Below are 27,981 nucleotides of genomic sequence, written 5' to 3' on the forward strand. Positions count from 1 at the left end.
GGAATAAACAACCCTGACTCTGTTGTTGTACTACTGCCTGTATTATAAAGACAGCTGAAACCCAGCAGAGACCAAATGGCCACCTGCCAAACCGTTCGACTGAGGCAGTCATGTTCTTCATGAGTTGAAGTTTGGAAACCCCTCCAAAAGTAACATTTAAAGACACGCTTCCACAATTGGAAAAGAGGTCATGAAACTACTGGCTTGCTGACCGTAGCGTCCTGTCGTTACAAAGCGTGAGTGTTTTGTACCAACGCCTTGAAAAACTGAAGTCTAAAGGGATTAAATGCCGGGCCAAGTATTCTGTTTTGATACTGAATGCGGTAATGGCTGAATAACAAATTTAGGACCAACAAGCTGTGGCCTTGTCGTGCTGAACTAGCGACAATGAAAAGTGAGATTCGCAGTACCGTCGTTAGAAGAAGCTTTACAGATATACTCTGCAGCTTCTTTTAACAGAAATCTCATTGTTTCCATACATAGTCTAGTGACCCAAATGTTTCTTGGGCCTTTATAATGTTTGACACAGACGCATTTAGCAATGGCGTATGGCGTCATCTTGGAAACGATTAAATAGTGGTCAAAGTGTACTAAGTGTAAAAATGGAGACATTGACTCACTGTAATTTAGCAATGTATGTTGGCAACAACCCTGCACTATCTGAGTGCTGGTTTAATGTAGCCTTCTCACTCGTAGTTATCGGTGTGAGATTTGACATAGAATCGTGCATTATATTATAAGATCAGTTAAATAAACACTGTGATACCCAAAGGAAAATTGGCCCTTTGGAAAGACTGTCTTTTGTTAGAGCTGGCGGAATAACTTCCGAGACTCCTATGTTTATTTGAATTGCCAATGCTTAAAATAGGTTTAAAATTATTTTTGGTCTGCGCTAGAGCCTTACTCGCTATGCAGACAGACACCACAATAGGCAACGGACAGGCATTGCACGCCTATGACGTTATTATGTCATATATATATTTTATTGCTGAACAGCATATGTATATTAAACTCCTGGTTGTTTCTCTCTACGGAAATCTTTAGTAAAAAACGAAAGATTTATTCGCTGTGAAGAGAAACCAGTAATCTTTATGAAAAGCAGTTGATATTCATATGAAACCCGAACCAAATTCCTACTAACACCCCTGCGCCTTCTGGTGGCTTAGAGATGTAGGGCAGGAATGTTCTAGAATTATGTAGAAATACAGTTTACATGGCTAACTTATATGTTCGTGCTGTGAGCACCGAAAAAACACTGACAAAGTACACTGAGGTACTCGGGGATATGGAGGGGGGGAGAGTCCTAAATTTGAATATTCAGTGCCTTTGTTCGGCTACGCCCGTCCATATCCCAAGAGTACTCCAGTGACCCCTAGTGGATGATAAAGAAATAGGCGTATAGCATTGGAAAAAATAAAAATATATAATAAATATATATATATATATATATATATATATATACACATACATACATACATACACATATACACACACACACACACAATGTAGAAATCAGCAGCACTCCATTCATTCATAAAAACTTAAATAAAGCCGGTGCCTTCCCAGTAATATCCATGTAGTGGGTATCCATAAACAGATGTAGAGATGAGCGGCACTCACGGCTCCCAGTCAGGGAATGAAAAAACAGGACACAAGCGTTGTGTAGCCAGTACTATCTGGTGTGCACTGGCTCCTCCCTCTATGCCCCTCCTCCAGACCTCAGTTAGGGAAACTGTGCCCGGAAGAGCTGACACTACAAGGAAAAGATTTGGAATCCAGGGTAAGACTCATACCAGCCACACCAATCACACCGTACAACTTGTGATAACCATACCCAGTTAACAGTATGAACAACAACTGAGCCTCAATCAACGGATGGCTCATAACAATAACCCTTTAGTAAGCAATAACTATATACACGTATTGCAGAAGAAGTCCGCACTTGGGACGGGCGCCCAGCATCCACTACGGACTACGAGAAATAGAATTACCGGTGAGTAAATTCTTATTTTCTCTGACGTCCTAGTGGATGCTGGGGACTCCGTAAGGACCATGGGGATTATACCAAAGCTCCCAAACGGGCGGGAGAGTGCGGACGACTCTGCAGCACCGAATGAGCAAACTCAAGGTCCTCCTCAGCCAGGGTATCAAACTTGTAGAACTTAGCAAATGTGTTTGAACCCGACCAAGTAGCAGCTCGGCAAAGCTGTAATGCCGAGACCCCTCGGGCAGCCGCCCAAGAAGAGCCCACCTTCCTTGTGGAATGGGCTTTTACTGATTTTGGATGCGGTAATCCAGACGCAGAGTGAGCCAGCTGAATCGTGCTACAGATCCAGCGAGCAATAGTCTGCTTCGAAGCAGGAGTGCCAACCTTGTTGGCTGCATACAGAATAAACAGCGAGTCAGACTTTCTGACTCCCGCCGTTCGGGAAACATAAATTTTCAAAGCCCGGACTACGTCCAGCAACTTGGAATCCTCCAAATCCCTAGTAGCCGCAGGCACCACAATAGGTTGGTTCAAATTAAACAATGATACCACCTTAGGGAGAAATTGGGGACGAGTCCTCAATTCTGCCCTGTCCATATGGAAGATCAGATAGGGGCTTTTACATGACAAAGCCGCCAATTCTGACACACGCCTAGCCGAAGCTAAGGCCAATAGCATGACCACTTTCCACGTGAGATATTTTAGCTCCACGGTCTTAAATGGCTCAAACCAGTGGGATTTCAGGAAATCCAACACAACGTTAAGTTCCCAGGGTGCCACTGGTGGCACAAAAGGAGGCTGAATATGCAGCACTCCCTTTACAAACGTCTGAACCTCAGGCAGTGAAGCCAGTTCTTTTTGAAAGAAAATGGATAGGGCCGAGATCTGAACCTTTGTGGACCCTAATTTGAGGCCCATAGTCACACCTGACTGTAGGAAATGCAGAAAACGACCCAACTGGAATTCCTCTGTAGAGGCCTTCCTGGCCTCACACCAAGCAACATATTTCCGCCATATGCGGTGATAATGCTTTGCTGTCACATCCTTCCTAGCTCTTATCAGCGTAGGAATTACTTCATCCGGTATACCCTTTTCCGCTAGGATCCGGCGTTCAACAGCCATGCTGTCAAACGCAGCCGCGGTAAGTCTTGGAAGAGACAGGGCCCCTGCTGCAACAGGTCCTGTCTGAGAGGCAGAGGCCATGGGTCCTCTGTGATCATCTCTTGAAGTTCTGGGTACCAAGTCCTTCTTGGCCAATCCGGAACAATGAGTATCGGTCTCACTCCTCTTTTTCTTACTATTCTCAGTACCTTGTGTATGAGAGGAAGAGGAGGAAACGCATATACCGACTGGAACACCCACGGAGTTACCAGTGCGTCCACAGCTATCGCCTGAGGGTCCCTTGACCTGGCGCAATATCGTTTTAGCTTTTTGTTTAGGCGGGACGTCATCATGTCCACCTGTGGCCGTTCCCACCGATTTGCAATCTGCTCGTAGACTTCTTGATGAAGTCCCCACTCTCCCGGGTGGAGGTCGTGCCTGCTGAAGAAGTCTGCTTCCCAGTTGTCCACTCCCGGAATGAACACTGCTGACAGTGCTTGTACGTGATTCTCCGCCCAACGAAGAATCCTTGTGGCTTCCGCCATCGCCACCCTGCGTCTTGTGCCGCCCTGTCGGTTTACATGGGCGACTGCCGTGATGTTGTCTGACTGAATCAGCACTGGTTGGTCTCGAAGCAGGGGCTCCGCTTGACTCAGGGCGTTGTATATGGCCCTTAATTCCAGTATGTTTATGTGCAGACGAGTCTCCTGACTTGACCACAGCCCCTGGAAGTTTCTTCCCTGAGTGACTGCCCCCCATCCGCGGAGGCTTGCATCCGTGGTCACCAGGACCCAGTCCTGTATGCTGAACCTGCGGCCCTCGAGAAGATGAGCTCTCTGCAGCCACCACAGTAGAGACACCCTGGCCCTCGGGGACAGGGCGATCAGCCGATGCATCTGAAGATGCGATCCGGACCACTTGTCCAACAGATCCCACTGAAAGATCCTGGCATGGAACCTGCCGAAAGGAATGGCTTTGTATGATGCTACCATCTTTCCCAGTACTCTCGTGCAGTGATGCACCAACACCTGTTTTGGTTTCAGGAGATCCCTGACCAGGGTCACTAACTCCTGAGCCTTTTCCTCCGGGAGAAATACCTTCTTCTGTCCTGTGTCCAGAATCATGCCCAGGAAGGGCAGACGCGTCGTAGGAATCAGCTGCGACTTTGGAATATTCAGAATCCAGCCGTGCCGTAGCAACACTTCCTGAGAGTGTGCTACGCTGATCAACAACTGCTCTCTGGACCTCGCCTTTATGAGGAGATAGTCCAAGTACGGGATAACTAACTCCTTGCTTCCGGAGAAGTACCATCATCTCCGCCATTACCTTGGTAAAGACTCTCGGTGCCGTGGATAGACCAAACGGCAACGTCTGGAATTGGTAATGACAGTCCTGTACCACAAACCGGAGGTACTCCTGGTGAGGCGGAAAAATGGGGACATGCAAGTACGCATCCTTGATGTCCAGAGATACCATAAAATCCCCCTCTTCCAGGCTGGCAATGACCGCTCTGAGCGATTCCATTTTGAACTTGAACTGTTTCATGTAATTGTTCAAGGATTTTAAATTTAGAATGGGTCTTACCGAACCGTACGGTTTCGGCACCACAAACAGTGTGGAATAGTAACCCCTTCCCTGCTGAAGGGGGGGTACCATTATTATCACTTGCTGGAGGAACAGCTTGTGAATAGCCGTCAAGACTATCTCCCTCTCCGTGGGAGAAGCTGGCAAGGCGGATTTTAGGTAACGGTGAGGGGGCGTCACCTCGAATTCCAGCTTGTATCCCTGAGATACAATTTGTATAACCCAAGGATCCACTTGTGAGCGAACCCACTGGTTGCAGAAATTTCGGAGATGCGCCCCCACCGCTCCTGGCTCCGCCTGTGGAGCCCCAGCGTCATGCGGTGGATTTAGTGGAAGCAGGGGAGGACTTTTGTTCCTGAGAACTGGCTGCATGGTGCAGCTTTTTTCCTCTACCCCTGCCAAGAAAGGATGCACCTCTGACTCTCTTGCTTTTTTGAGAACGAAACGACTGCATTTGGTAATACGGTGCTTTCTTAGGCTGTGAGGAAACCTGCGGCAAGAAAATCGACTTTCCAGCTGTCGCTGTGGATACGAGGTCCGAGAGACCGTCCCCAAACAATTCCTCACCCTTATAAGGCAAAACCTCCATGTGTTTTTTAGAGTCAGCATCCCCTGTCCATTGCAGAGTCCATAAGACCCTCCTGGCAGAAATGGACATTGCATTTATTCTAGAACCCAGCAGGCAAATGTCCCTCTGGGCATCCCGCATATATAAGACGACGTCTTTAATATGGCTAAGTGTTAGCAATACGGTATCCCTGTCCAGGGTATCTAACCCCTCTGACAGAGTATCTGTCCATGCTGCAACAGCACTGCACATCCAAGCTGAAGCAATAGCCAGTCTCAGTAGAGTACCAGAGTGTGTATACACTGACTTCAAGATACCTTCCTGCTTCCTATCGGTGTGATTGGTGTGGCTGGTATGAGTCTTACCCTGGATTCCAAATCCTTTCCTTGTAGTGTCAGCTAAAATCATTTAGGAGTGTCTACAGGATACGAAGCCTTGGAGAGTTACCCATTCTCCTTAGCATATGTGTATCATAGATACTGATTAAAGCTCACGGCACCAACATGACACATGCATTCTGAATGTCTCTTTCTGCCCAGCAATTCATATAAACAGTTATACATACATATATAGACTAAACAACTATCCGATACGGATTATAATTGTATACTGTTCCCCCTCCTTATAGGGGTATTATATATGTGGATACTGCTTTCTCTGTATGAATATACTCCCTTATAGATACAACATACACTAACCAACGCAGAGAGGGGGAAATTATATGATGCTAATTGATATATATATATATATATATATATACATACACTATGATAACAACGATCTACTCATACTCACCCCCGTTTTGTTGTGGATATTGAATTGCATACTAGATGAGCACCACTGACAATTGATAGGGTAGCCCATCTTTATAAATACAAATGATTTGAGTTTAAAAGGGGTCTAGTATTGAAAATTACATTTTGTCCCTATTGTAGTATGTAAAAAAATATATGCTCAACTATAAGTGGGCTAGGATACATACTCATATGTAAACGGAACATACCTGACACCAAGAGTGAGAGGTAAAATCATTTATATATTTAAAAAATAAGAATTTACTTACCGATAATTCTATTTCTCGTAGTCCGTAGTGGATGCTGGGAACTCCGTAAGGACCATGGGGAATAGCGGCTCCGCAGGAGACTGGGCACATCTAAAGAAAGCTTTAGGATCACCTGGTGTGCACTGGCTCCTCCCCCTATGACCCTCCTCCAAGCCTCAGTTAGGATACTGTGCCCGGACGAGCGTACACAATAAGGAAGGATTTTGAATCCCGGGTAAGACTCATACCAGCCACACCAATCACACTGTACAACTTGTGATCTGAACCCAGTTAACAGCATGATAATAGAGGAGCCTCTAGAAAAGATGGCTCACTACAACAATAACCCGAATTTTTTGGTAACAATAATTATGTACCAGTATTGCAGACAATCCGCACTTGGGATGGGCGCCCAGCATCCACTACGGACTACGAGAAATAGAATTATCGGTAAGTAAATTCTTATTTTCTCTGACGTCCTAGTGGATGCTGGGAACTCCGTAAGGACCATGGGGATTATACCAAAGCTCCCAAACGGGCGGGAGAGTGCGGATGACTCTGCAGCACCGAATGAGAGAACTCCAGGTCCTCCTCAGCCAAGATATCAAATTTGTAGAATTTTACAAACGTATTTGCTCCTGACCAAGTAACTGCTCGGCAAAGTTGTAAAGCCGAGACCCCTCGGGCAGCTGCCCAAGATGAGCCCACCTTCCTTGTGGAGTGGGCATTTTAAGATTTTTGGCTGTGGCAGGCCTGCCACAGAATGTGCAAGCTGAATTGTACTACAAATCCAACGAGCAATCGTCTGCTTAGAAGCAGGAGCACCCAGTTTGTTGGGTGCATACAGGATAAACAGCGAGTCAGATTTTCTGACTCCAGCCGTCCTGGAAACATGTATTTTCAGGGTCCTGACCACGTCAAGCAACTTGGAATCCTCCAAGTCCTTAGTAGCCGCAGGTACCACAATAGGTTGGTTCATGTGAAATGCAGAAACCACCTTAGGTAGAAAATTTGAGGACGAGTCCTCAATTCTGCCCTTTCAGAATGAAATATTAAGTAAGGGCTTTTATATGATAAAGCCGCCAATTCTGACACCCGCCTGGCTGAAACCAGGGCTAACTCGTCACTTCCATGTGAGATATTTTAAGTCCACAGTGGTGAGTGGTTCAAACCAATGTGACTTTAGGAAACTCAACACAACATTGAGATCCCCAAGGTGCCACTGGAGGCACAAAAGGAGACTGTATATGCAGTACCCCTTTTACCAATGTCTGAACTTCAGGCACTGAAGCCAGTTCTTTTTGGAAGAAAATCGACAGGGCCGAAATTTGAACCTTAATGGACCCTAATTTTAGGCCCATAGACAGTCCTGTTTGCAGGAAATGGAGGAAACGACCCAGTTGAAATTCCTCTGTAGGGGCCTTCTTGGCCTCACCCCACGCAACATATTTTCGCCAAATGCGGTGATAATGTTTTGCGGTTACGTCTTTCCTGGCCTTGACCAGGGTAGGGATCTTCAGGATCCGGCGTTCAACCGCCATGCCGTCAAACGCAGCCGCGGTAAGTCTTGGAACAGACAAGGCCCTTGCTGGAGCAGGTCCTTTCTTAGAGGTAGAGGCCACGGTTCGTCCGTGAGCATCTCTTTAAGTTCCGGATACCAAGTCATTCTTGGCCAATCCGGAACCACGAGTATAGTTCTTACTCCTCTCCTTCTTATGATTCTCAGTACTTTTGGTATGAGGGGCAGAGGAGGGAACACATACACTGACTGGTACACCCACGGTGTTACCAGAGCGTCCACCGCTATTTAGCCTGAGGGTCCCTTGACCTGGCGCAATATCTGTCTAGTTTTTTGTTTAGACGGGACGCCATTATGTCCACCTTTTGTTTTTCCCAACGGTTTACAATCAGGTGGAAGACTTCTGGGTGAAGTCCCCACTCTCCCGGGTGAAGGTCGTGTCTGCTGAGGAAGTCTGCTTCCCAGTTGTCCACTCCCGGAATGAACACTGCTGACAGTGCTATCACATGATTTTCCGCCCAGCGAAAATCCTTGCAGCTTCTGCCATTGCCCTCCTGCTTCTCGTGCCGCCCGGTCTGTTTACGTGGGCGACTGACGTGATGTTGTCCGATTGGATCAATACCGCCTGACCCTGAAGCAGGGGTTTCGCTTGACTTAGGGCATTGTAAATGGCCCTTAGTTCCAGAATGTTTATATGAAGAGATGTCTCCAGGCTTGACCATAAGCCCTGGAAATTCCTTCCCTGTGTGACTGCTCCCCAGCCTCGCAGGCTGGCATCCGTGGCCACCAGGACCCAGTCCCGAATGCCGAATCTGCGGCCCTCTAGAAGATGAGCACTCTGCAACCACCACAGGAGGGATACCCTTGTCCCTGGTGACAGGGTTATCCGCTGAAGCATCTGAAGATGCGACCCGGACCATTTGTCCAGAAGGTTCCACTGTGCGTGGAATCTGCCGGATGGGATTGCTTCGTAGGAAGCCACCATTTTTACCCAGAACCCTTGTGCATTGATGCACTGAGACTTGGTTCGGTTTTAGGAGGTTCCTGACTAGCTCGGATAACTCCCTGGCTTTCTCCTCCGGGAGAAGCACCTTCTTTCTGGACTATGTCCAGAATCATCCCTAGGAACAGAAGACAAGTCGTCGGAACCAGCTGCGATTTTGGAATATTGAAAATCCAATCGTGCTGCAGCAACACTACCTGATATAGTGCTACACCGATCTCCAACTGTTCCCTGGATCTTACCCTTATCAGGGAATCGTCCAAGTAAAGGATAACTAAAATTCCCTTCCTTCGAAGGAATATCATCATTTCGGTCATTACTTCAGTAAAGACCCGGGGTGCCGTGGACCATCCCTACGGCAGCGTCCGAACTGATACAGTTCTGTACCATAACCTGAAATACCCTTGGTGAGAAGGGTAAATTTTGACATGAAGGTAAGCCTCCTTGATGTCCCGAGACATCATGTAGTCCCCTTCTTCCAGGTTTGCAATCACTGCTCTGAGTGACTCAATTTTGAATTTGAACCTCTGTATGCAAGTGTTCAAAGATTTTAGATTTTAGATTTTAAAATCGGTCTCACCGAGCCGTCTGGCTTCGGTACCACAATAGTGTGGAATAATACCCCGTTCCCTGTTGCAGGAGGGGTACCTTGATTATCACCTGCTGGGAATACAGCTTGTGAATGGCTTCCAAAACTGCCTCCCTGTCAGCGGGAGACGTCGGTAAAACAGACTTTTGGAAACGGCGAGGGGAATACGTCTCGAATTCCAATTTGTACCCCTGAAATATTATCTGAAGGATCCAGGGGTCTACTTGCGAGTGAGCCCACTGCGCACTGAAATTCATTGAGAACGGGACCCCACCGTGCCTGAATTTGTAAAGCCCTAGCGTCATACTGAGGGCTTGGCAGCGGCGGAAAAGGGTTTCTGTTCCTTGGAACTGGCTGATCTCTGCAGCCATTTTCCTCTCCCTCTGTCACGAGCAGAAAAGAGGAACCCTTTTGTCCGCTTGCCAACCAGAACTGCGCCTGATAATACGGCGTCTTATTTTGAGAGGCGACCTGGGGTACATCCCCTCTTTTAAGGCAATACTTCCAAATGCCGTTTGGAATCCGCATCACCTGACCACTTTACTGGAATAATTGGACAACGCACTTATACTTGATGCCAGTCGGCAAATATTCCGCTGTGCATCCTGCATATATAGAAATGCATCTTTTAATTGCTCTATAGGCAATAATATACTGTCCTTATCTAGGATATCATATTTCCAGTCAGGGAATCCGACCACGCCAACCCAGCACTGCACATCCAGGCTGAGGCGATTGCTGGTCGCAGTATAACACCAGTATGTGTGTAAATACATTTTAGGATACGCTCCTGCTTTCTATCAGCAGGATCCTTAAGGGCGGCCATCTCAGGAGAGGGTAGAGCCCTTGTTTTTACAAGCGTGTGAGCGCTTTATCCACCCTAGGGGGTGTTTCCCAACGCACCCTAACCTCTGGCGGGAAAAGGTATACTGCCAATAACTTTTTAGAAAATATCAATTGTTATCGGGGGGAAACCCACGCATCATCACACACCTCATTTTATTTCTCAGATTCAGGAAAACTACAGGAAGTTTTTCCTCACCAAACATAATACCCCTTTTTTTTTGGTGGTATTCATATTATCAGAAAAGTGTAAACTTTTTCCATTGCCTCAATCATGCAATGTGTGGCCCTATTGGAAATCACGGTTGTCTCTTCACCGTCGACACAGGAGTCAGTACCCCTGTCGGCGTCTGTATCTGAGGTAACGGGCGCTTTAGGGCCCCTGTATGAGACGTCTGGACATGCACAAGCTGAGTAGCCGGCTGTCTCATGTCAACCACTGTCTTTTATACAAAGCTGACACGGTCACGCAATTTCAACAGTACATCCACTCAGGTGTCGACCCCCTAGGGGGTGACAACACAATTTCAGACACACTACTCCGTCTCCTCATCATTTTTCTCCTCATACATGTCGACACCAACGTACCGACACACAGCACACACACAGGGAATGCTCTGATAGAGGACAGGACCCCACTAGCCCTTTGGGGAGACAGAGGGAGAGTTTGCCAGCACACACCAGAGCGCTATATATATACAGGGATAACCTTATATAAGTGTTTTTCCCTTTATAGCTGCTGTATTGTTATATACTGCGCCTAATTTGTGCCCCCCTCTCTTTTTTAACCCCTTTCTGTAGTGTAGTGACTGCAGGGGAGAGCCAGGGAGCTTCCCTCCAACTGAGCTGTGAGGGAAAATGGCGCCAGTGTGCTGAGGAGATAGGCTCCGCCCCTTTCTCGGCGTCCTTATCATCCTTTTTCTGTATGTTTTGGCAGGGGTTAAATGCATCCATATAGCCCAGGAGTTATATGTGATGCATTTATTTTAGCCATATAAGGTTTTTTTATCGATTTATTGCGTCTCAGGGCGCTGCCCCCCCCAGCGCCCTGCACCCTCAGTGACCGGAGTGTGAAGTGTGCTGAGAGCAATGGCGCACAGCTGCGGTGCTGTGCGCTACCTTATCTGAAGACAGGATCGTCTTCTGCCGCCGATTTTTCCGGACCTCTTCGCTCTTCTGGCTCTGTAAGGGGGACGGCGGCGCGGCTCCGGTGACCCATCCAGGCTGAACCTGTGATCGTCCCTCTGGAGCTAATGTCCAGTAGCCTAAGAAGCCCAATCCACTCTGCACGCAGGTGAGTTCGCTTCTTCTCCCCTTAGTCCCTCGATGCAGTGAGCCTGTTGCCAGCAGGTCTCACTGAAAATAATAAACCTAAACTAAAACTTTCACAAAGAGCTCAGGAGAGCCCCTAGTGTGCACCCTTCTCGTCGGGCACAGAAATCTAACTGAGGCTTGGAGGAGGGTCATAGGGGGAGGAGCCAGTGCACACCAGGTGATCCTAAAGCTTTCTTTAGATGTGCCCAGTCTCCTGCGGAGCCGCTATTCCCCATGGTCCTTACGGAGTTCCCAGCATCCACTAGGACGTCAGAGAAATAAGAATTTACTCACCGGTAATTCTATTTCTCGTAGTCCGTAGTGGATGCTGGGTACTCCGTAAGGACCATGGGGAATAGCGGGCTCCGCAGGAGACTGGGCACTCTAAAAGAAAGATTAGGTACTATCTGGTGTGCACTGGCTCCTCCCTCTATGCCCCTCCTCCAGACCTCAGTTAGGGAAACTGTGCCCGGAAGAGCTGACATTACTAGGAAAGGATTTGGAATCCAGGGTAAGACTCATACCAGCCACACCGTACAACTTGTGATAACTATACCCAGTTAACAGTATGAAAACAATAATGAGCCTCATTAACAGATGGCTCAAAACAAAACCCTTTAGTTACGCAATAACTATATACATGTATTGCAGAGAGTCCGCACTTGGGACGGGCTCCCAGCATCCACTACGGACTACGAGAAATAGAATTACCGGTGAGTAAATTCTTATTTTCTCTGACATCCTAGTGGATGCTGGGTACTCCGTAAGGACCATGGGGATTATACCAAAGCTCCCAAACGGGCGGGAGAGTGCGGATGACTCTGCAGCACCACATGAGCAAACTCAAGGTCTTCCTCAGCCAGGGTATCAAACTTGTCGAATTTTGCAAAAGTGTTTGAACCCGACCAAGTAGCAGCTCGGCAAAGTTGTAAAGTCGAGACCCCTCGGGCAGCCGCCCAAGAAGAGCCAACTTTACTCGTGGAATGGGCTTTTACAGATTTAGGATGCGGCAGTCCAGTCGCAGAATGTGCAAGTTGAATCGTGTTACAGATCCAGCAAGCAATAGTCTGCTTTGAAGCAGGAGCACCCAGCTTGCTGGGTGCATACAGGATAAATAGCGAGTCAGTTTTCCTGACTCTAGCCGTCCTGGAAACATAGATTTTCAGGGCCCTGACTACGTCCAGCAACTTGGAATCCTCCAAGTCCCGAGTAGCCGCAGGCACCACAATAGGTTGGTTCAAATGTAACGCCGATACCACCTTAGGAAGAAATTGGGGATGAGTCCTCAATTCTGCCCTGTCCATATGGAAAATCAGATAAGGGCTTTTACATGACAAAGCCGCCAATTCTGACAAACGCCTGGCCGAAGCCAAGGCCAACAGCATGACCACTTTCCACGTGAGATATTTTAGCTCCACGGTTTTAAGTGGCTCAAACCAATGCGACTTTAGGAAATCCAACACCACGTTGAGATCCCAAGGTGCCACTGGAGGCACAAAGGGGGGCTGAATATGCAGCACTCCTTTAACAAATGTCTGAACTTCAGGCAGTGAAGCCAGTTCTTTCTGGAAGAAAATCGACAGAGCCGAAATCTGGACCTTAATGGAACCCAATTTGAGGCCCATAGTCATCCCTGACTGTAGGAAGTGCAGAAATCGACCCAGCTGAAATTCCTCCATTGGGGCCTTCCTGGCCTCACGCCAAGCAACATATTTCCACCATATGCGGTGATAATGTTTTGCGGTCACATCCTTCCTAGCTTTAATCAGCGTAGGAATGACTTCCTCGGGTATGCCCTTTTCCTTCAGGATCCGGTGTTCAACCGCCATGCCGTCAAACGTAGCCGCGGTAATTCTTGGAACAGACAGGGCCCCTGCTGCAGCAGGTCCTGTCTGAGCGGCAGAGGCCATGGGTCATCTGAGATCATTTCTTGAAGTTCTGGGTACCAAGCTCTTCTTGGAAAATCAAGGAACCCAAGGTGTCACTAGAGCGTCCACAGCTATCGCCTGAGGGTCCCATGACCTGGCGCAATAACTTTTTAGCTTTTTGTTGAAGCGGGACGCCATCATGTCCACCTGTGGCCGTTCCCAACGGTTTACAATCAGCTTGAAGACTTCTGGATGAAGTCACCACTCTCCCGGGTGGAGGTCGTGCCTGCTGAGGAAGTCTGCTTCCCAGTTGTCCACTCCCGGAATGAACACTGCTGACAGTGCTATCACGTGATTCTCCGCCCATCGAAGAATCCTTGTGGCTTCTGCCATTGCCACCCTGCTTCTTGTGCCACCCTGGAGGTTTACATGGGCGACCGCTGTGATGTTGTCTGACTGAATCAGAACCGGTTGGTTTTGAAGCAGGGTTTCTGCTTGACTCAGGGCGTTGTAAATGGCCCTTAGTTCCAGAATATTTATGTGTAGGGAAGTTTCCCGACTCGACCATTGTCCTTGGAAGTTTCTTCCCTGGGTGACTGCCCCCCAACCTCGGAGGCTTGCATCCGTGGTCACCAGGACCCAGTACTGTATGCCGAATCTGCGGCCTTCGAGCAGATGAGCACTCTGCAGCCACCACAGCAGACACACCCTGGCCCTCGTGGACAGGATGATTAACCGATGCATCTGGAGATGCGATCCGGACCACTTGTCCAACAGATCCCAGTGGAAGATCCTTGCATGGAATCTGCCGAAGGGAATTGCTTCGTAAGAAGCTACCATCTTTCCCAGGACTCGCGTGCAGTGATGCACCGACACCTGCTTTGGTTTCAGAAGGTCCCTGACCAGAGATGATAATTCCTGGGCCTTCTCCTCCGGGATTAAGATCTTCTTCTGTTCTGTGTCCAGAATCATGCCCAAGAACAGCAGACGCGTCGCAGGAATCAGCTGCAACTTTGGGATATTCAGAATCCAGCCGTGCTGATGCAGCACTTCCTGAGATAGTGCTACGCTGACTAGCAACTGCTCTTTGGACCTCGCCTTTATAAGGAGATTGTCCAAGTACGGAATAATCATGACTCCCTTCTTTCGGAGGAGCATCATCATTTCGGCCATTACCTTGGTAAATACCCGCGGTGCCGTGGACAGACCAAACGGCAACATCTGGAATTGGTAATGACAGTCCTGTACCACAAACCTGAGGTACTCCTGGTGGGGTGGATAAATGGGGACATGCAGGTAAGCATCCTTGATGTCCAATGACACCATAAAATCCCCCTCTTCCAGGCTTGCAATAACCGCCCTGAGCGATTCCATCTTGAACTTGAAATTTTTTATATAAATGTTCAAGGATTTTAAATTTAGAATGGGTCTCACCGAACCGTCTGGTTTCGGTACCACAAACATTGTGGAATAGTAACCCCGTCCCTGTTGAAGGAGGGGTACCTTGATTATCACCTGCTAAAGATACAGCTTGTGAATTGCCGCCAGTACTACCTCCCTTTCTCCGAGGGCAGCAGGCAAGGCTGATTTGAGGTAACGGCGAGGGGGAGTCGCCTCGAACTCCAGCTTGTATCCCTGTGAGACTACTTGCAGAACCCAGGGATCCACCTGTGAGCGAGCCCACTGGTCGCTGAAGTTCCAGGGACGCGCCCCCACCGCACCTGGCTCCGCCTGTGGAGCCCCAGCGTCATGCGGTGGACTTAGAGGAAGCGGGGGAAGATTTTTGATCCTGGGAACTGGCCGTCTGGTGCAGCTTTTTCCCTCTTCCCTTGCCTCTGTGCAGAAAGGAAGCGCCTTTGACCCGCTTGCTTTTCTGAGGCCGAAAGGACTGTACCTGATAATACGGTGCTTTCTTAGGCTGTGAGGGAACCTGAGGTAAAAATGTCGACTTCCCAGCTGTTGCTGTGGATACGAGGTCCGAAAGACCATCCCCAAACAATTTCTCACCCTTATAAGGCAGAACCTCCATGTGCCTTTTAGAATCAGCATCACCTGTCCACTGCTGGGTACATAATACCCTCCTGGCAGAAATGGACATTGCATTAATTCTGGATGCCAGCCGGCAAATATCCCTCTGTGCATCTCTCATATATAAGACGACGTCTTTAATATGCTCTATGGTTAGCAAAATAGTATCCCTGTCGAGGGTATCAATATTATCTGACAGGGTATCAGACCACACTGCAGCAGCACTACACATCCATGCTGAGGCAATTGCGGGTCTCAGTATTAGTACCTGAGTGTGTATATACAGACTTCAGGATCGCCTCCTGCTTTCTATCAGCAGGCTCCTTCAAGGCGGCCGTATCCTGAGACAGCAGTGCCACCTTTTTTGACAAACGTGTGAGCGCCTTATCCACCCTAGGGGATATCTCCCAACATGACCTATCCTCTGGCGGGAAAGGGTACGCCATCAGTAACTTTTTAGAAATTACCAGTTTCTTATCGGGGGAAGCCCACGCTTCTTCACACACTTCATTCAACTCATCTGATGGGGGGAAAAAAACTGGCTGCTTTTTCTCCCCAAACATAATACCCTTTTTAGTGGTACTTGGGTTAATGTCAGAAATGTGTAACACATTTTTCATTGCCGTAATCATGCAACAGATGCCCCTAGTGGATTGTGTATATGTCTCATCCTCGTCGACACTGGAGTCAGTATCCGTGTCGACATCTGTGTCTGCCATCTGAGGTAGCGGGCGTTTTTGAGCCCCTGATGGCATTTGAGACGCCTGGGCAGGCGAGGGCTGAGAAGCCGGCTGTCCCACGGCTGTTACGTCATCCAGCCTTTTATGTAAGGAGTTGACACTGTCGGTTAATACCTTCCACATATCCACCCACTCTGGTGTCGGCCCCGCAGGGGGTGACATCACATTTATCGGCACCTGCTCCGCCTCCACATAAGCCTCATCAAACATGTCGACACAGCCGTACCGACACACCGCACACACACAGGGAATGCTCTGACTGAGGACAGGACCCCACAAAGTCCTTTGGGGAGACAGAGAGAGAGTATGCCAGCACACACCACAGCGCTATTTAATCAGGGATTTACACTAACAGAAGTGATTTTCCCTATAGCTGCTTTTAATATACAGTTTGCGCCTAAATTTAGTTCCCCCCCCTCTCTTTTTTACCCTTTGAGCCTGGAAACTGCAGGGGAGAGCCTGGGGAGATGTCTTCTAGCGGAGCTGTGAAGAGAAAATGGCGCCAGTGTGCCGAGGGAGATAGCCCCGCCCCTTTTTCGGCGGACTTCTCCCGCTCTTATAATTATATTATGGCAGGGGATTTTTGCACATATATAGCTTATTAGGCTATATTATGTGCCATTTGCCAATGTAAGGTACTCTAATTGCAGCCCAGGGCGCCCCCCCCCCCAGCGCCCTGCACCCATCAGTGACCAGAGTATGTGGTGTGCATAGGGAGCAATGGCGCACAGCTGCAGTGCTGTGCGCTACCTTAATGAAGACCGAAGTCTTCAGCCGCCGATTTGCAGGATGTCTTCTTGCTTCAGGCTCTGTAAGGGGGACGGCGGCGCGGCTCCGGGACCAGACGACCGAGGCTGGGCCTGTGTTCAATCCCTCTGGAGCTATTGGTGTCCAGTAGCCTAAGAAGCCCAAGCTAGCTGCAAGCAGGTAGGTTCGCTTCTTCTCCCCTTAGTCCCTCGTAGCAGTGAGTCTGTTGCCAGCAGATCTCACTGAAAATAAAAAACCTAACAAATACTTTCTTTACTAGGAGCTCAGGAGAGCCCCTAGTGTGCAACCAGCTCGGGCCGGGCACAGATTCTAACTGAGGTCTGGAGGAGGGGCATAGAGGGAGGAACCAGTGCACATAAGATAGTACCTAATCTTTCTTTTAGAGTGCCCAGTCTCCTGCGGAGCCCGCTATTCCCCATGGTCCTTACGGAGTACCCAGCATCCACTAGGACGTCAGAGAAATCCTCTATAGTGCACTGAATGTGCTAGTTATTATATCTGTCTCCTGGCACTATATATGAAAGACGGATGGAACATGAACAGGATAGAAGCTCTTAGAAAAACTCCTACTTTCGAATGAAGAGCACACTGACTGCTAGTGGTATTAATACGTCTGACACTATACGTGAGAGATAAACATAGCAGTCAAGGATTGGATGCTCTCCATATTTTGAAAAAAATCTCTATTCTCCTGATATGAGAGCCCACCCATTACACTGTGAGGTGGCTTAATCCAGTTCTGTTTTGGGGATTCGATTATCCAAAGAGGACATCTGACACTATGTGAGAGATGTCCACATGTGGACATTTAGATAAAACGTATTAAATTATCAACACATATGAGTATGTACCAGTAATTCCACGTTTATTTCTTGACAAAATTGAGCGGACATATCCACATTAATGTACTATTACTAATACGGGAATATACTGTATGGATCATTTTTTCCCTATAACTCTCTGGAAGGAGACTGTCAATTATTCTTGAGTATCTATTATACTAATAATCTGGGCAGAGAGCCAGAATTTCTTAGATGAGCCAATAGAACATTGTAACACATTGATCTATCAGTCTGGGAAAACCAAAACAGTAACATTTGAGTCATATTTTAAAATATTTTGAGTAAACCCAGAAGCATACATTTGTATCATATTAAAGATACTATTGTAGTACTGTCAAGTTAGAATATATTATTAATCAACTATATGAGACAGTTCAGATTAATAATAGACACATATAAAGACGCTCAGCCGGAGGTTTTTATATAAATTTTTCTTTTCTATCACACATAGTCTTGTCAATTTACACACTACTGTATTTCTGTTTTTTAATATTTCGCATCAATTCATCTGAGAAGACTCGGATAAAACAGTATATTCTTCTCTGCATTTTAAAGGTCATAATAAAAGTTATTTTTTAAATCTGTGTGCACCGGAAACAGATCCTTTCTTCTTCTTTTTTCCCTTTACAAATAGGATTTTGGTACTTACCAGGTAAATCCTTTTCTTTGAAACCATAGGGGCACTGGAGTACTCTTGGGATATGGACGGCTTCCGCAGGAACAGGGCACAGAATATTTAAATTTAGTAACTCTCCTCCCCTCCATATCCCAGAGTACCTCAGTGTTTTTTACTGAGCCGAACAGGAGCGATAGAGAGGTTGACAATGGAGAATTACATATAACATAACAGTTTAAGGGGCAGACTAGATGGGCCAAGTAGTTCTTATCTGCCGTCAAATTCTATGTTTCAAATTCTATGACAACAATAAAGTTGACACATAACGTTACTGACAACTAAACAGTTGGCACCATAACCGATAGAACTTGAAACTTTGAACCAGTCGGTGAGAATGTGTTACCATAAGAACCCCTTTACTTACCACAAACCAGGTAAAAATGCTTTGGGTGGGCGTCCAGTGCCCACTAAAGGATTCAAAGAAAAGGATTTACCTGGTAAGTACCAAAATCCTATTTTCTCTTTCATCCACTAGGGGTCACTGGAGTACTCTTGGGAAGTACCAAAGCTTCCCCCATGGGTGGGAGAGCTGTTTGGCACCTGTAACACTAGGCGGGCAAAGCTAGATGCTGATGCTGCAAACGTATCAAACTTGTAAAAGAGCACAAACGTGTGCACTGATGACCATGTAGCCGCACGGCAAAGCTGCGTCGTAGAAGCCCCACGACCAGCTGCCCATGAAGTTCCCACAGAACGTGTGGAATGAGCTGTTACTGATGTAGGCGGCTGTAACCTAGCATGAAGGTAAGCCTGACGTATGATCAGTTTAATCCATCTGGATAAGGTCTGCTTAGAAGCTGGCCAACCGATCTTGGCAGCATCATAGAGAACAAACAACGTATCAGTCTTACGAACTGTAGACGTTCGGGATACATAAACGCGTAGTGCGCATACCACATTTAAAGTTCCAGAATCTCCTGTTAACACAGGAACTACTATTGGTTGATTGATGTGAAAAGAGGACACTACCTTTGGTAAGAAAGCGGGATTCGTCCGAAGTTCCGCTCTGTCATCATGAAACGCCAAATACAGTGGCTTGCATGACAAGGCACCCAAATATGAAACACGCCTTGCCGAAGCTAAGGCTAGGAGAAAAATTGTTTTCCAAGTGAGAAAACTTAATATCCACTTGTTGTAAGGGTTCAAAATATGAAGACTGTAAGAAATCTAAAACCAGATTCAAGTCCCATGGCGCTGTAGGTGGAATGAATGGAGGCTGTGCTCTGAGGACACCTTGTAGAAAGGTGTGTACAGACGGCAATAGAGCCAATCGTCTTTGAAAGTAAAATTGACAAAGCAGATACCTGCACCTTTAGTGTAGATAACCGCAGTCCTCCCTCTAATCCAGTCTTAGAAATAACAAAAGACGTGATAACTTGAAAGATGATGTCGGATACTTCCGAGCTTCACACCAACCTATATAGGCACGCCAAATTCTGTAATAATGAGCTGCCGTAACTGGCTTCCTAGCTCGTAACATGGTTGGTATAACCAATTCTGGAATGCCCTCTCTTCTTAAGAGGGCGGTCTCAACAGCCACCCCGTCAAACGCAGCCGCGCTAAACCGGGGTAAAGAAACGGACCCTGTTGTAACAGGTCCGGACGTAGTGTGAGCGGCCAAGGATAGTCTGCGAGTAGTCCTCGTAGATCCGAGAACCAAGCTCTCCGAGGCCAATGAGGCGCCACTAGTATGACTGTGGTTGACTCTTTTGATGCGTTTTAGCAACAGAGGGAGAAGCGGAAACGGTGGAAATAGATACAAGAGGCTGTAAGGCCATGTGATTGTGAGAGCATCCACCGCCACTGCCTTTGGATCTCGCGTTCTGGACACATACTGGGGCGTTTGGTGATTGTAGCGAGATGCCATCAGGTCCACTTGAGGGTAACCCCACCTCTGGACCAACATGTGAAACACTTCTGGATTTAATGCCCATTTTCCTGGATGAAAATCCCGACGGCTGAGATAATCCGCCTCCCGGAATGAACACTGCCGACAATATCACTTGGTGATGCTCGGCCAAATTGAGGATTCGAGCTACTTCCCGCATTGCCATGCGGCTTCTCGTTCCTCCTTGTTTGTTGATGTACGCGACCGCCGTTGCGTTGTATGACTGCACCTGGACAGTCTGAGACCGAAGCATGTGCACTGCTTGTCGTAGCGCATTGTAAATTGCCCGGAGTTCCAGGACATTTATAGACAGCAATCTTTCGTGATCCGCCCAGAGACCCTGGAGCTGACAATTTTGAACTACAGCTCCCCAACCTCAGACTCGCATCCGTGGTTAGAATTATCCAATTCCAGGCGCCGAACCGTTTCCCTGCGGTTAGATTGTGAACTTTGAGCCACCAGAGTAGAGATACCCTGGCCCGTGGCGACAACTTCACCATGTGGTGAATCTGCAGATGTGAGCCCGACCACTGTGCAAGCACATCCAGTTGATAAGGACGTGAGCGAAATCTTCCGAACTGAAGCGCTTTGAAAGCCGCCACTATTGTGCCTAAGAGGCGAATGCACAAATGTACCGAGACTGTGCGTGGCTTGAGCACTAATTGTACCAGATGACGAATAATCTGTACTTTCTGTTCTGGTAGGTAAAGTCTTTGATTTACCGTATCGAGAATCATACCTAGGAATTGAAGTCGTTGAGACGGAATTAGATGTGATTTCTTGAAGTTGACAATCCAACCGTGGTGAACTAGTACATTGTACGTTAACAACGCATGTTGGAGGAGCATCTGTTGAGACGGAGCTATGATGAGCAGATCGTCCAAATACGGAACTATTATCACTCCCAGGGATCTGAGATGAGCTATCATCACAGACATCACTTTGGTGAATAACCGAGGCGCTGACGAGAGACCAAAACGGTAGAGCCTGAAACTGGTAATGGTTCTGCCGTATTTATAGAAACATAGAATTTGACGGCAGATAAGAACCACTTGGCCCATCTAGTCTGCCCCCTTTTTATTTTATCCTTTAGGCAATCTCAACCCTTTTTTAACCTTAATTCTTTGTAAGGATATTCATATGCCTGTCCCAACCATGTTTAAATTGCCCTACATAACGCAAGAACCTCTGATGAGGTGGCCAAATCGGAATGTTAAAGTACGCATCCTTGAGATCTAGCGCAATCATGAATTCCTGTGGCTCTAAACCTGCAATTACTGACCGCAGAGATTCCATCTTGAATCTGTAGAAAGTGACGTACTGATTGAGACCCTTTAAGTTCAATATTGGCCTGACGGAGCCATCTGGCTTTGGTACGACAAACAGACTGGAATACTAACCCTGACCTTGTTGTTGTACAGGGACCGGAATCAAAACTGCTGAATCCAGCAGGGACTGAATGGCAATTTGCAGAACCGCCCTCTTGTCGTCCAAGAGAGGCAGTCCTGTCTTGAAAAACTGCAGTGGCGGGAGACAGTCGAACTCTATTTTGTAACCTTTTAACACTAAATTACGGATCAACCCATCTGTGGACGTCTGAAACCACGCCAAATGGAACGTCTGAAGGCGTGCTCCCACAATTGGAGATCCGAGATGGGCTGGGAGCCCGTCATGCCACTGGCTTGTCGGTGACCTTAGCGTCCTGACTGGTGTTGGTTTGTTGGAAACCACGTCCTCGACCTCGTCTGCCAGGCGTGGCTGTTCCTCTACCATGGCCTCGAAAGGGCTGAGGTCTAAAGGATTTGAACGCCGGGCCAGAGTATTTCCGTCTAGGTACCATTGGAGGCAATGGTAAGAAAACAGACTTTCCTTCCGTGGCCTCAGAAATCCATTTGTCCAATTCAGGACCAAACAACTTCTCGCCACCGTAAGGTAACGCCTCTATACGTCTTTTGACCTCTGCCTCCGCTTGCCAAGAACGCAGCCAGAGTGCTCGTCGTACTGTAACTAGCAACGATGAAATGCGAGAAGTGAGCTGACAGACGTCAGTAGAAGCTGTACATAGATACTCAGCAGCTTCACAGATTTGATCAGCAAGAAGTATAAGGTGATCGTCATGTAGGGCAGACTTGAGTTCTGTTATCCATACAATTAACGCCTTAGTGACCCAAATGTCAACCAACCCAGGTCTAAGCAACACTCCTGCTGCTATATACATGGACTTTAGCATAGCTTCTATTTTACAGTCTGAAGGGTCTTTAAGCGTAGTAGCCATTGGTACTGGTATGGTTAATTTCTTTGTAAGTTTTGACACAGACGAATCCACCATTGGCGGATTCTCCTATGTACATGTCACAGACTCTGGAAACAGGTAACTAGACTTAAATCTGCGAGGTATAGAAAACCGTTTATCTGGATTCTTTCGTGTTTCTACTAACATCTTATTAAGAGATTCCGAAAAAGGAAAACACATTGGAGATCTTTCGTTTAGTAAAGATGACTTCATCATTTGTCAGAGGCTCCTCAGTTTCCGTATACTTCAGAGACTGACGCACCGCTCTGATGAGATTATCAATGCCTGGGCTGTCAAATCTTCACTATCTGACTACTGGTCTACTTCGCCCTCCTCACCCTCCTCTTGTGCAGTGAGGTCTGGCATAGAATCGTCAGAATGCAACATAGCAGAAACTGGTAAATTATAAGACAATTGAAATTTATCCCTTCTACCCAAAATGGTCTTGGACTTATGGCAAGGCTGAGACCCCTCCGGTAGTTCTAGCGGTCTCACCCTAGACTCAGATCTTGCCGCTTCCCGCTCTTGTCGAACGGCGGCCAATTCTGATTGCAATCCAGCCATGACATCTATTAGCATAGCCCATGGAGAGTCCGGGAATGAAACCGGCTTTGAAACCGGAGCAGAAATTGTATTCGTAGCTGAATCCACAAAACATACTGTACATGTGGTAGATCCATCCGGTAACCCACTCTTACAGACATTGCAGTGAAACTGCTTTTTAGTTTTTGCTGGAGCCTTACTGATTATGCAGACAGACAATACAATATACAAAGACAGACAACTTGCACGACTCAGTAAAATAGTACTAAGGTGTGTCTATATATATATATATATATATATATATATATATATATATATATATATATATATATATATATATATATATATATATATATATATATATATATAATATATCTGGCCAAGAGCAGTGCACGTGGCCAGTACTATATGAAATGTGAGCCAAAATTCCCACTAACACCCCCGGCGCCTCCGGTGGAGTAGAGATGTAGGACAGGAACGTTCTGGAATCACAACAGGAAGAACAGAAAGCATGGTTAAATTGGCCCCCATGCCATGCTTACAGTTATAATCACAGTACAGGTTATAATTTTGTGCAAAACATATATAACCTGGGAATAATCTGTTTAATAACAAATTCTGTTAATAAAGGCTTAATAGCCTATGCTGTCTTATAACCCATGCAGCGTTTCATACTGCTGCTGCTATGAGTACACTTCTCCTCCCCCCCCCCCCCCCTCCCCCACCCGTGCAGCTGCAGAGAGACTTCTCCCCCCACCCCCCTGTGCTCTGTGAACTGGTCTATTCCAGCGGGAAACGGGTACACGGAGCCGGGGCACTTACAAGTATCCGGGGAGCGAGGTAGAGGGAGCCGGGTAGCGCGCTCCATAGAGCCGTGAAGCGGCGGCTATGGTTTGCAGAAAATGCGTCCGGCGCGGCTCTGAGCAGCGGGACTGAGCAGGTTCGGCATCCGCTCACAAAATCAATCAGCGGCAGCGGGCAGATCACATAGCGGCGGGCGGCGCTTTACAGTACAGTGTCCCCACAACATACCTGGACGCCTGTGGAGAGGGGCTACGACGGGGCTTCTCTGCAAGCTCCGTCCAGCCTTTTCTGCAGGTAGTCTGCACTTGGCTGTGAGGGTGGTCTGTAGCGAGGACCGACACACCACCGCTGCTTGTAGCAGCTTCCACTATCCCAGACCCACGCCTTTTGGAAGGGGGGGGGAGGGATGTGGATAAAGTTGTTAAAATAAGAATTTACTTACCGATAATTCTATTTCTCGTAGTCCGTAGTGGATGCTGGGAACTCCGTAAGGACCATGGGGAATAGCGGCTCCGCAGGAGACTGGGCACATCTAAAGAAAGCTTTAGGACTATCTGGTGTGCACTGGCTCCTCCCCCTATGACCCTCCTCCAAGCCTCAGTTAGGATACTGTGCCCGGACGAGCGTACACAATAAGGAAGGATTTTGAATCCCGGGTAAGACTCATACCAGCCACACCAATCACACTGTACAACTTGTGATCTGAATCCAGTTAACAGCATGATAACAGAGGAGCCTCTGAATAGATGGCTCACAACAAGAACCCAATTAGTTAACAATAACTATGTACAAGTATTGCAGACAACCCGCACTTGGGATGGGCGCCCAGCATCCACTACGGACTACGAGAAATAGAATTATCGGTAAGTAAATTCTTATTTTCTCTGACGTCCTAGTGGATGCTGGGAACTCCGTAAGGACCATGGGGATTATACCAAAGCTCCCAAACGGGCGGGAGAGTGCGGATGACTCTGCAGCACCGAATGAGAGAACTCCAGGTCCTCCTCAGCCAGGGTATCAAATTCATAGAATTTTGCAAACGTGTTTGCCCCTGACCAAATAGCTGCTCGGCAAAGTTGTAAAGCCGAGACCCCTCGGGCAGCCGCCCAAGATGAGCCCACCGTCCTTGTGGAATGGGCTTTTATTGATTTAGGCTGCGGTAATCCTACCGCAGAATGCGCCAGCTGAATAGTGCTACAAATCCAGCGCGCAATAGACTGCTTAGAAGCAGGAGCACCCAGCTTGTTGGGTGCCATCAGGATAAACAGCGAGTCAGTTTTCCTGACTCCAGCCGTCCTGGAAAAATAAAATTTTCAGGGACCTGACTACGTCCAGCAACTTGGAATCCTCCAAGTCCCCAGTAGCCGCAGGCACCACAATAGGTTGGTTCAAGTGAAAACCTGAGACCTCCTTCGGGAGAAACTGGGGACGAGTCCTCAACTCTGCCCTATCCATACAGAAAATCAGATAAGGCCTTTTACATGACAAAACCGCCAATTCTGACACACGCCTGGCCGAGGCCAAGGCCAACAGCATGACCACTTTCCACGCGAGATACTTTAGCTCCATGGTTTTAAGTGGCTCAACCAATGCGACTTTAGGAAATCCAACACCACGTTGAGATCCAAAAAGTGCCACAGGAGGCACAAAAGGAGGCTGAATATGTAGTACTCCTTTAACCAAAGTCTGAACTTCAGGCAGTGAAGCCAGTTCTTTCTGGAAGAAAATCGACAGAGCCGAAATCTGGACCTTGATGGACCCCAATTTGAGGCCCAAACGTCACCCCTGCTTGCAGGAAGTGCAGGAATCGACATAGTTGAAATTCCTCCGTCGGGGCCTTCATGGCCTCCCACCAAGCAACAAATTTTCGCCAAAACGCGGCGATGTCTTGCGGTGACATCCTTCCTGGCTATGATCAGGGTAGGGATGACTTCCTTCGGAATACCCTTTTCCTTTATGATCCGGTGTTCTACCGCCATGCCGTCAAACGCAGCCGCGGTAAGTCTTGGAACAGACAGGGTCCCTGCTGAAGCAGGTCTTGTCTGAGCGGCAGAGGCCAAGGGTCCTCTGCCAGCATCTCTTCAAGTTCTGGGTACCAAGCTCTTCATGGCCAATCCGGAACCCCGAGTATGGTTTTCACTCCTCGTCTTATTATTCTCAGTACCTTGGGTATGAGAGGTAGAGGAGGAGACACATAAACCGACTGGTACACCCACGGTGTTACTAGAGCGTCCCCAGCGATCGCCTGAGGGTCCCTTGACCTGGCGCAATATCTTTTCAACTTCTTGTTGAGGCGGGACGCCATCATGTCCACCCGTGGTCATTCCCAACGGTTTACCCGCATTTGGAAAACTTCTGGATGAAGTCCCCATTCTCCTGGGTGTAGGTCGCCCATCGGAGAATCCGTGTGGCTTCTGCCATCGCCATCCTGCTTCTTGTGCCGCCCCGTCTGTTTACATGGGCGACCGCCGTGATGTCGTCTGATTGGATCAGTACAGGCTGGTTCTGAAGCAGGGGCCTTGCTTGGCTTAGGGCATTGTAAATGGCCCTTAGCTGCAGAATATTTATGTGAAGCGAAATCTCCTTGGAAATTTCTTCCCTGTGTGACTGCACCCCAGCCCCGAAGGCTGGCATCCGTGGTCACCAGGACCCAGTCCTGTATTCCGAATCTGCGGCCCACTAGTAGATGAGCCCTCTGCAGCCACCACAGCAGCGACACCCTGTTTCTTGCTGACAGGGTTATCCGCTGTTGTATCTGTACATGGGACCCGGACCATTAGTCCCACTGGAACGTCCTTGCGTGGAGTCTTCCGAATGGAATTATGCTTCGTACGAAGCTACCATTTTTCCCAGGACTCGTGTGCATTGATGTACCGACACCTGTCCTGGATTTAGGATGTCTCTGACTAGAGAGGACAACTCCTCGGCTTTTTCCACTGGAAGAAACACTCTTTTCTGGTCTGCGTTCAGAAACATTCCCAGGAACAGAAGACGTGTCGTCGGGACCAGCTGTGACTTTGGAATATTGAGAATCCAGTCGTGCTGTTGTAGCACTTCCCGAGAGAGTGCTACCCCCACTACCAACTGTTCTTTGGACCTCGCCTTTATCAGGAGATCGTCCAAGTACGGGATAATAAAAACTTCCTTCTTGCGAAGGAGTATCATCACTTCGGCCATTACCTAGGTAAAGACCTTCGGTGCCGTGAACAACTCCAACGGCCGCGTCTGGAACTGATAGTGACAGTCCTGTACCACATATCTGAGGTACTCCTGGTGAGGGGGGTAAATGGGGACATGCAGGTACGCATCCTTGATGTCCAGGGAGACCCTGTAATCCCCCTCGTCCAGGCTCGTAATAACCGCCCTGAGCGATTCCATCTTGAACTTGAATCTTCTGATATAAAAGTTCAAGTATTTTAATTTCAAGATGGGTCTCACCGAACCGTTGCGGTACCACAACCACTGTGGAATAGTAACCCCTTCCTTGCTGAAGGAGGGGCACCTTGACAATCACTTGTTGTGATTATAGTGTTGAATATCCACCAACACCGTCTCCCTGGCAGAGGGAGGTGCCGGTAAGGCAGATTTTAGGAAACGGCGGGGGGGGGGGAGAACGTCTCGAACTCCAGCCTGTACCCCTGAGATACTACTTGAAGGACCCAGGGATCCATGTGAGAGCCCACTGTCCGCTGAAATATCTGAGACGGGCCCCCACCGTACCCGGGTCCGCCTGAGCAGCCCCAGCACCATGCTGTGGACCTACCGGACGCAGGGAGGACTTCTGCTCTTGGGAACTAGCTGTGTGTTGCAGCTTTTTCCTCTACCTTTGCCTCTCGGCAGAAAGGATGAGCCTCTAGCCCTCTTGCTTTTCTGGGGCCGAAAGGACTGTACTTGATGATATGGTGCTTTCTTTTGTTGTGGGGTAGCCTGTGGCAACAAAATTTATTTCCCAGCAGTAGCTGTGGAAACGAGGTCTGAAAA

General features: G+C 47.9%; 1 protein-coding gene and 1 non-coding gene across 2 annotated transcripts in view; both read right to left on the reverse strand.

The window, feature by feature from the left end:
* Nucleotides 1-27,981, reverse strand: part of PATL1 (PAT1 homolog 1, processing body mRNA decay factor) — a 209,955-nt gene that overhangs the window by 100,174 nt on the left and 81,800 nt on the right. The window lies entirely within an intron of this gene.
* LOC134899931 (U5 spliceosomal RNA) lies at nucleotides 968-1,088 on the reverse strand. Its single transcript, XR_010173472.1, has one exon. It is a non-coding gene; the product is annotated as a U5 spliceosomal RNA (small nuclear RNA).

The sequence above is a fragment of the Pseudophryne corroboree genome, chromosome 3 (genome assembly GCF_028390025.1).
Source record: "Pseudophryne corroboree isolate aPseCor3 chromosome 3, aPseCor3.hap2, whole genome shotgun sequence".
NCBI classification, from domain to species: domain Eukaryota; kingdom Metazoa; phylum Chordata; class Amphibia; order Anura; family Myobatrachidae; genus Pseudophryne; species Pseudophryne corroboree.